Here is a 10,233-nt window from a genome sequence, read left to right as displayed (position 1 = left end):
GAAAATCCCACCTCCGATTATTTAATAAATAAAGTCATGGCGAAATATATTTTGAGAACATCTCAAAATAGTTTAACACTTGTAAATATTTCTAAGTGTTAGATTTTAGAAAAATTTCGCTAGAGTTTCCCCTGTAACTGGAGGTGGCCACGCTTTCAAGCGTATCATTTTCTTTTATAAAATCACTTCAACAATTTCTTGATTCAATCAAACAATTTCCGACACATCAAACTAATTTCAACACACCAAACTTGCCGACTAGTATGTAAATCGCATTATTACATGAACTTGTAGTTTTTCCGAAAACTTTAGTGTAGATCTCCTTATATTTGGTGGATCTATATGTAAAATAGTTTAATCTTGTAAAAACCCCGTTTTTAGAATAAATCATTCTTTATAACTTGCCGTCATCTTTCTCAAAGATTGTTATTTTGTCGAAACTTCTTATTTCACAAGTGTTTATACACTTGTGGTTTGTAAAATCATATTCATTAGTTTGTCATCCGACTTTTTATAAAACATGATTTTCTCGACACTTGGTTCTACGAAAATACCACTTGCAGATACGTAGATCCGCTAGTTTTAAACACTATTTTACAAGTCAAAATACTTTTACACAAGTTCATGTCTTTCGTGTGGTAGAGTTTCACCTTTTAACCCTTGTACCGATAGAAACAAGCTTATGTCAAGATCTATGATCTTAACAAAGTCGGGTTAAACGATGATCAGAGCCACCACAACGTAGATCGGGCCTCAATAATCAACATATTCAAACACTACAACTTTTACACAAGTTATGATCTTTTATCCAACAAAATTCAAGTTTTAGTAAACTTTAAAGATTCAAAAGATGGGTTTCCGCATTTTAACCGTTATAAATCATATTAACCACCTTAGATATGTTTGAGAGTGAGTTTTAAACATTATACCTCTAGCTCGGGGCTAGGGAAAAATCTAGGCAAAAAGGTGGTGGATAAAAGCAAAGTAACGAGGTCCTTCCGCTTCCGTTTGCTCCAAGCCTCCTAATACGTAACCCGTGAAGCTTGTATATACTTGGAATGGAGAGATCAAGATCGAACAATGGATGTGTAGAGGGTGGGGAGTTCGGCCGAGAGCTTGGGAGGGCAAGGGAGAGAGTGTGTTGAGTGATTTGTAGTGTGAGAAATCTTATGTGTGTTAGAGTTGTATTTATAGACATAAACAAGTTCATCGTCCAAAGGATTTCGTGTCTCCTTGATATTAGACACATGTTAATATAATACTCAAAAGTTGTACTCTCTTGGTTACCCCTTGTTGGCCGATCTCATTAGGGGGGGGGGGGTATCCAGTTCGATTTCAATCGTTTAGTTAGAGTTTAGTTACATCAAACCAAGTTAGATTAGGGGTTAACTCGGTTAGTGGTGTGATGCGTTATATCGCGGGTGTTAGGGTAATCAGGGACCCTAACTGGCTCAGAAAAAAGACTAACAATATTTTTGGCAATATTTTTATGTTCCGGGTATAGTCCGGTTGTTCGGTTGGATTGTAATCCGTTAAAGTGCTTAAGTATTTTTTTAAGCGTCGTAAATGATATTTTTAGTGACACAATTTCTTTCCAAAAGTGTCAGGAATACTTCCCCATGTTTTGGCACTTTATTAGTTAGCTAGAAGCTGGTATGTTAATAAAAGTGCTGTGTTTTGTGCTTAGAGTACGTTTTAGACACATCCAATCATTATATCTTATTCCTAGAGACGCAGTTATACAACCCTTGTATCCCTACACACACTATGGGTGTAGTAAAATATTTCTGGCTCATACAGGCCTTAGAGGCAGTGTCTGCCTGATGCTGGCTTTATCAGCATGTTCAATAGGTTATCCGTTCAAATGCTACTGTGCTTTTAGTGCATCATGTTTGTCACTAAGGTTCAACTTGTAAATAAAGTAGTGACGGAAATCAAAGTATGATGCAGATATGTACAAGTATCACAGTCAAGTAGCAGTTTATCAGCAATTTCAGTTAAGCACAGTAATTAAGCAGCAATTAATAGTTAATTAAGTCGTACGGATACCTGGTTTAGTGAGGGTTGTCACATATGAGCTCCTTCTTTGATAGTTGTGTGCAAACCCCAGATGAAAAAGGTCAAATGTTTGATGGTGTTTTGGGATACCCCCATTTAAAAAAATCGGCTATTGGTGATTGGGTAATGGTGAGATTGAATCTAGATTTGGAGATTATATGAACTTAATTAGGAGCACGAACTGTTTGTGACTTTGTGTGTGTATAAATTGGGAGTAGATCTAGGGATTTAAGATAGGAAAAGAATTGATCTAAAATAACTAAATTACAGATCTGGTGGTGGCCGCCGTCTTTTTTCTCATCCATAGATCTGGGCCGAAGGGTGGTGGTTACAAGTGGTGTGGTGGGCGATGGAGAACATATGTGGAGAGAGCGGGTAGATAGTGGTGGTTGTTTATGATGGTTGGTGGTGCGGTGGGTGGTGGTTGGGAGTGGTGTGGTGACGGTTGTTTGTGGTGGACATGCTGAGAGAGGGCGAACAGTTGTTATAAATGTTGTATACATATACATATACATATATTATATAATATATATATATATATATTATATTGCGAGAACCGCCTTTATTGCGAGAACCGCGAGAACCAATGTGAACACAACCTAAAATAGCTAAAAAATCTAAAAAAACCCTACAAAAAACCTAACCCCACCCCCCCCCAAGCTAAATGCTAAAAAATAAAACCCCAAAAAAACCTAAAAAAACTTAACCGCCCCCCCACCCCACCCCCCCCCCCCCACCCCAAAACCTAAACCCCCCCTCCTCACCCCCAAAAAACCTAACCCCCCCCCCCCCCACCCTAAGGTAAAATGCTAAAAACTAAACACCCAAAAAACCTAAAAAATCTAAAAAAATCAAAAACAAAAATGTAAAGTTTTTTTTTTTTTTTTTAAATTTGGCTACTAAAAGTAGCGATTTTTTTATAAAAAATATTAAAAAAAATGAGTGTTTTTTAGCTGTTTTTAGGCATTTTTGGTTGTGTTCACATTAGGGTGGTTCCTAACGGATCTTTTTCTTATATATATATATATATATATATATATATAGGATAAGGATCATTACAGAACACTAATTATTGCGAGAACAAAAAGAACAACTCCAAATAACTAAATTTTAGGATTTAAGGTTCATATTTCTTAAATTTTATGATTCTTACACTCATATGTGTATTAAATATATATAAAAAAATCATATATTTTCCCCTACACAGAGTCTACATACATGTAGCTAATTTAGCCTACACATAACCTACATGTGTGTAGGTTATTTAAAAACTGGAGATTTTTCATATTTTGTTTTAAATTCTAGTGTGAGAAACAATTAATCTTACATTTATAACATTTTCAATTACTTTTTAGGTTTTTAGGATTGAAAAAATGAGTGATTCATTTTGTTCTGCGTGTTCTCGCAATATTTAGTGTTCTGCATAGAACCTTCCCCTATATATATATATATATATATATATATATATATATATATATATATTTGTGTGTGTGTGTGTATGTGTGTATAAAGAAGAAAGAGGAGGCCTGGCAGCAGCGTCGTTGGGGTGACGGAGAAGACAGGGACACCCCGTGGGGGGCGGTGTGCAGGGCCATCGCCGACCTAGCCGGTCCGGGGACGCCCCCCACACCGATTAGCCTTAGTGATAATCATGCCACTGTCAACACTTTTCCCTCAAGTTTGGAACATTAGAAGAGTAAACTTCCAAAATGGTCCCTGAGTTTTGGTCACTTTTGCCACTTTATTCCAAAACTCAAACCTTTTAAATCTGGGTCCAGTGGTTTCAATTTTGTTGCTATTTTCATCCAAAATCAAAATTTGTTTAGATTTTTCGATTAATATCCAACTTTTTGGTGCTTTCCTCCAATTTAATGAAGGACAAAATGGTCTTTTAACGTTTTATCATAACAAATTAAAAAAATCTGACCATTTTGCCCTTAATTTAAAGGGAGGAAAAAAGACAAAACAACTAGATGTTAACTTAAAAATCTTTCCAGATTTTACTTTTGGATGAAAATGGCAACGAAATTGAAACCATAGGAGACTCATATTCAAAAGGTTTGAATTTTGGACTAAAGTGACAAAAGTGACCAAACTTCAGGGACTATTTTGGCAGTTTACTCTATTTAGAATTCTCAATGATGAAATCATAATACATAAGTAAATTGAGTATGAGTAAACTGCCAAAATAGTCCCTAAGGTTTGGTCACTTTTACCACTTTAGTGCAAAACTCAAACCTTTTGAATCTGGGGAGTAAACTGCCATTTTGGTCCCTGAGTTTTGGTCCTTTAGCCATTTTAGTCCAAAACTCAAATCATTTGAATCTGGATCCCTGTGGTTTCAGTTTTATTACCATTTTCATCCAAAAGTAAAATCAGCTCACATTTATCAAATAAAATCTTGGTTTTTTATCCTTTTCCTTAGGGGTAAAATAGTCATTATAAGTTTTATTATAACAAATTATTAATTAAATTAATAAAACAAATTATTATTACCAATCCCTTCCAACTTTTGTGGGACCCACCCACTACCCACCACTAACTTCAACCTATCTTTAACCCCACCCCCAATCTCACCCCACCATCAAATACCCATCCTCATCTTCACTGCATACATATATCTTATCTAACAAAAAACAGTTTTGAAATGAGGAACTTCAGAAGTTGCCGTGGAACTCATGGTCGCAGGCGGTGTAGAGGAGGTTATGGGTGGAACAGGCGACGGAGACGATGTCGGAGTTGCAGTTGTCATAGATCTGTGTCACACCCTAACTTTTGCGGAAGCGTATTTATGTGTGACTTGCTTAATATCATTGCATTCAACCATAACTAACAACTATATGATAAAACTAAAGATGATCATCCATTACTTAAGTTTAATATATCACAAACAACATTGTCTTGAAATCCCAACACAGACTTTGAATCCATATTACAAACCATGCAAATAGTTTTAGAGTTACATAAGGACTCGACAAAGACTTTAAAGAAAACCAGGCTTTGAAAGATGTGTCTTATCTAGGATAAGACACATTATCCAAACCCTTAGACTACGGATGATATCTTTTACTCTCAACATCACTTGAAACCTCCAAATGCCCGCCAGATCCACATTTAATTCCCTGAAATACATGTAGTTTGAAAACATCAACAAAAGGTGAGCGAGTTCACGTGTTTGTATGTGTGCACGAATAAACCTTTGAATTCATTGTAAGTATGTATGTTTGTAAACCCTGGTATGAAAACAAACAAGGAAACAAAGAACAGATCGATTAATGGTTTACAACGCCATTAATATGTGTGACGTGATGCGGGAAGGCTCAAATCTAGCAGATTTTGCACCGGGCTTCCGGCTGTAAGACATAGTCACCTCATGGGCCAAACCCTGGTCCACATAGGCGGGGCTCGCTACACCCAAATAGATCTATCACTCATGTCCCTCGGTCCTACAACGAGGATTAATGGTCTTAAGAGTTATACCCACCACTCACATGATCTAGCAGTACCTTTCCTTAGCTAACCATACCACATATAAATGTTTGCAAACAGTTTGTAACATGTACTTCACCCCCGCAATTATAAAACTGAAAATAGTTAGAAGAAAAGGGGGACATGAACTCACAATCTTGCGTTCTTCGTAACCAACGGTAACTCAAAGCTTCTTCTTGTGTACACGACTAGCTACAACGTACTAAGAACTATTAGACGAGCGGGTCGTGCCTTAACTTAGTATTAATTAGTGTCTTTGAGTTACGTTTCTTTGTGTCTTCAATGTTATTCCAAGTTATATAATTATTTGTTAAAATAATAAATATTTTAACTTAAATTGTATTTATTAAATTTTGGAATAATAGTTAAAATATTATATTTTAACTTCACACCTTTATGTATTTATATGTGAATATCCTTCCCACGGATGGGTGTATTTGTATTCGTATTCTTATACATGTATATTTTTGCCAAGTATTGGTGTCGTATTCCGGAGTATTTTTATACGTACGAGAATACGTATTTTTATTGTGTTTATTAAGTATCCTTATACTTAATTTTTGTATAAATTTTCCTGTAATAATATTTCTGGTAAAAATAATATATTTCCAAAACATATACTTTAACTTAGAAAAATTACTTATAATTTTTCTTGGCAAAAATATTCACAAATCTCATACAAGTCTCAAAATAATATATTTCCAAGTCTAACTTAGAAAATATGTATAAATCCATTTTCCTTCCAAAAATAATATATTTCTAGTTTATTTAAGAAAATGCATTGTTTCCAAAAAATAATGTATTTCATGTTTGTTTGAGAAAATATATCAAAAATAATTCTTCTTTTAATAACTCAAAAAAAAATATATATTTTTACTTGCCAAAAATAATATATTTCCTTCTTGTAAAAAATATAATATAATCTTGTAATAGTTGTAAAAATCATATTTTTGTTTTTTTGGTGTCCAAAATATTATTTACCAAAAATATACTTATGAATAATATTTCCGGAATATTTTGCACGTTATATTCCTTTGTTCGCACTACTAGAAAAAGAGGCTAACGCAACTTTTTAGATGCAACTTTTTTCAATTGTGTTACATTTGACTCTAATGCAACTTAATTCAACATAAAGGTTGCATTAAAAGATATAATGTAACCTTTTCACAAAAAAGTTACAAAATATTATTAAAATTGCAACTTTTTTATTTAAAGGTTGCATATTTTACTAAAAATTGCAACTTTTTCTTTAAAGGTTGCATGTTTTGTTGAAATTTGTAACTTTTGTTATAAAAGTTGCGTTGTTAAAACTTGAATGCAATTCTAGTGTTAAAAGGTTGCGTAATTCAATTAGTGACAAAAAAAAAGCGCAGAATATTTTAATAGTAAATAGTAAATAACTTTTATTGTTATTTTGGTGATGTTTGATACTCATATAATATTTTTTTTAATAAAATAAATGGTAGGATAAATTTTTCTCCGAATATAAAAAGAACTTTTCGATCTTTTTAGAAAAATAACCTGTCGATCCAATGAAATTTAAAAAAATATATTTTTGTAGGAAAATTGATACACTAATAGTAATGGAGAAAATTGTCATTATTGTCTATTTTTTAAATATTTTCTATACGTTATATCTTAAGGTCGGTATGCACGGTAGGATCAGCAAATGGTACTGAATTTACCGAACATATTTTCGGTACCGACTTTTGACATTTCAGACACCGGTTAGGTACCGGTCTGGTATGGTATTTACTGGTTCGGTACCGGTGTTTACTCTTAAATACCGGTACCAAACCGTACCGGGTATATTCGGTACCGGTACCTACTTTTGGGAATTTCAGTACCAGTACCTACTTTTGGGAATTTTGGTACCGGTACCGAGCTCATCCCTTGCACGGATAATATGAGTATATATATATAAACATTATTATATAATGTTATTATTATCAAATAATTATTAATTTATAAGAAAAACTAATTATGTTTTTTCTATTTTAAGTCAAACTTTTTCCTCTAAAGTTCCTCTAAATATATCTACGATTGGAATTTTGGCTCCATAACCCCAAAGTGAAGTGCCGCCCAAATATCCATTGGAATTTGCCCTAATTTACACACTTCAGAGAATAGGCGAATCGATCTGCACACCATGAAGCCGCCGGCTATTCGATCCGCAGACCGTGAATCAGCGTCGCTTTTCTTCTGGTTCAGGTAAACCGCCGTTTATAGTACACATTTAAAAGTTGTAGAATAGTTACTAAGATTGTATAATTGATGTTTTACGAATCAAGCGGAGATATATAGTTTTCTCCATGAAAAGTTTCCTTTGGCATGGTGGATCTGTTAAGGATGCTTGGTTTAGCTGTTCTTCAAATCAAGTAAAAAAACAGAACACAGTAAAACAAAAAACTTTCATGACTCTTGAATATACATGTATTTTTATGCAGGGGGACAAATTTAATTTTCTGAAGCATAAAAGAGAAAGAAGGTGTTGGCTTCAAGAACCATGTCATACAGGTTATTTCTTAATTTCTTATATAAAATGGCAACTTGATAGGCCAAAACAATGTTTTAGTTTTCTAAAATAACTAGGGCTGTAAACTACTTAGTACAATCTATAATACTGATCCGAATGAGTTCAATTAAAATAACTAAATCTATCAATCAAACCTTGGATGTGGACTCAATGAACATTATCATGTTCATATGATATATGAATTTTATTAAGGAATCATGTGTAGACAAAATAATTTGAGCACTTCTTGGATTTGGATTTGTGAGCAAATTTTGTAGAATATATCATTATCTACATGGTTTTAAAAAACGGCTGAATCCAAGGAACCGAAAGGTACATAATTATAAGTACTAGTTATAGGTGGCAAGATGTGCGGGTTGGCAAGATCAACAAGGGTTGAAGTGGTTTATTTATTAGCAAGGCTCGAAATGGGCGGGTTGGATTGGGTTGACCCGTTTGCTATAAGATAAAATCCAATTTGACCCATCATTAAGAGAATAACTGTAATGGGTCAAACTTGTCACCTCCATCGTTCTGTGATAGCAGCCCATGTCTGCACATATACCTCTTTTTGTTTTTGTTTGAACACCTTACAACTCTAAGTTGACCTTCTTGTTATCCACAGTTGAATGAGAGAGTTTAACTAAAATAACTTATAAGCACTTGGTCATTTGGAATCTTGCTACGAAGTTTCAATGGGTCATGTTTTAGCCATCGTTTAATTTATTAAAGTTTTGTACTTCCAAACATAAGTATCGGTTTTTGATAATTGTTTCTTTTTTCTCTTCGGAATAATATTTAAGGAACAAATGAAGGGCTATCTTCAAAAGATGGAAGTGCTTTCGTGGATTAATTTGTGGTTGTGACAAACAAAGAGCATACGGACACCGTTGACTTTATGGTAGAGGCGTTATTAACAAATTGATAAAAAAGTGGATGGTTGTGATATACCTACCATACATGATTCCAAGGGACTTATGGAATCATTCAAAGCTAGTGTCGAAGTTAAAACAATTATTTGCATGAAATGCGAAAGATATTAAAGAGGATCGTGAAAGGAAAAAACGCCGAGCATGAAATGCGAAAAGATATTAAAGAGGATCGTGAAAGGAAAAAACGCCGAGTTAGAAGCCACATGGAAATATAATTGACAACCATTAAGAAAACACTCAAGCAACTACCTTTTAGAGGTGGAGAGTTTTGAACATGTGTAGAAGGTTTTTGTTACTCTTAATTAATTGTAATTTACAACTTTGTGTTGAATACATTATTTTGAGTTTGAACATATATGTTAAAGTACATAAAGATTCTTTATAATATGTGTGTTATTATTGTTAATAAAAAGGTAAATTGATAGCAATTGTAGTGTTTGGAAGAGGTAAATTCTTTATAATATCTGTGTAAATAGAAGTTGCATTTATTATATAAAAAGGTTGCATTAAGTCTAGGATAAGGTTGCGTTTTCGTATAAAGGTTACATTTACATATATAAAAAGTTGCATGTAAGTGTAGAAAAAGTTGCATTTTTGTAACTACATTAAAATAAAAGTTGCGTTTGAGTATTAAAAAGTTGCATATTAAAAAGGTTGCATTTAAATAGTATATGCAACGCTTTTAGAAAAGGTTGCATTAGGCCTTGAAAAAGTTGCATTAGGTCTAATGCAACTGCTTCTAATGCAGCTCCGGATAAAAGGTTGCATTAGGCCTAATGCAACCTTTTCAAGGCCTAATGCAACATTTTAATGGAGTTGCAATAGCTTCATTTTCTTGTAGTGTCGGTTCCTCTCATACTTTGGGTATAATTTGTATATTCATATTCTTGGGATTTTGGTAACATTTTGGATTGTAATATCTTGGTATTTTGATGAGTTATATTATTTCAACTCCTAAAATAATATAACTAATACACAAAATATACAAATAATCACACACATGGTGACATCTAAATATATATTTTTCCTAAATACATATTTAGTCACTTTTATTTATAAAAACCAACCTCCAATATTTATAATTTTTGCAACAAAATTTATGGCAAACTTTATGTGAAAATCAATGGTTTGAATTATGCTTGTAAATATTTGTTTAGAAATAATTTTCTAAGTGTTTAATTTTTAGAAAAATTTTGCCATAGCTTCCCCTAAAAATGGAGGTTTCCATGCCTTCAAGGC

The 10,233-nt window shown here is 33.5% G+C and overlaps 1 long non-coding RNA gene across 1 annotated transcript; it reads left to right on the top strand.

Moving 5' to 3' along the window:
* The first annotated feature begins 7,558 nt into the window (after positions 1 to 7,558).
* LOC110877224 lies at positions 7,559 to 9,378 on the top strand. Its single transcript, XR_002556843.2, has 3 exons — positions 7,559 to 7,758; positions 7,995 to 8,064; positions 8,866 to 9,378. It is a non-coding gene; the product is annotated as an uncharacterized LOC110877224 (long non-coding RNA).
* The last annotated feature ends 855 nt before the right edge of the window (positions 9,379 to 10,233 follow it).

This window comes from Helianthus annuus, chromosome 9 (genome assembly GCF_002127325.2).
Source record: "Helianthus annuus cultivar XRQ/B chromosome 9, HanXRQr2.0-SUNRISE, whole genome shotgun sequence".
NCBI lineage: Eukaryota > Viridiplantae > Streptophyta > Magnoliopsida > Asterales > Asteraceae > Helianthus > Helianthus annuus.
Note: the sequence above shows the minus strand (reverse complement) of the source record. Positions and strands in the feature narration are given on the sequence as shown.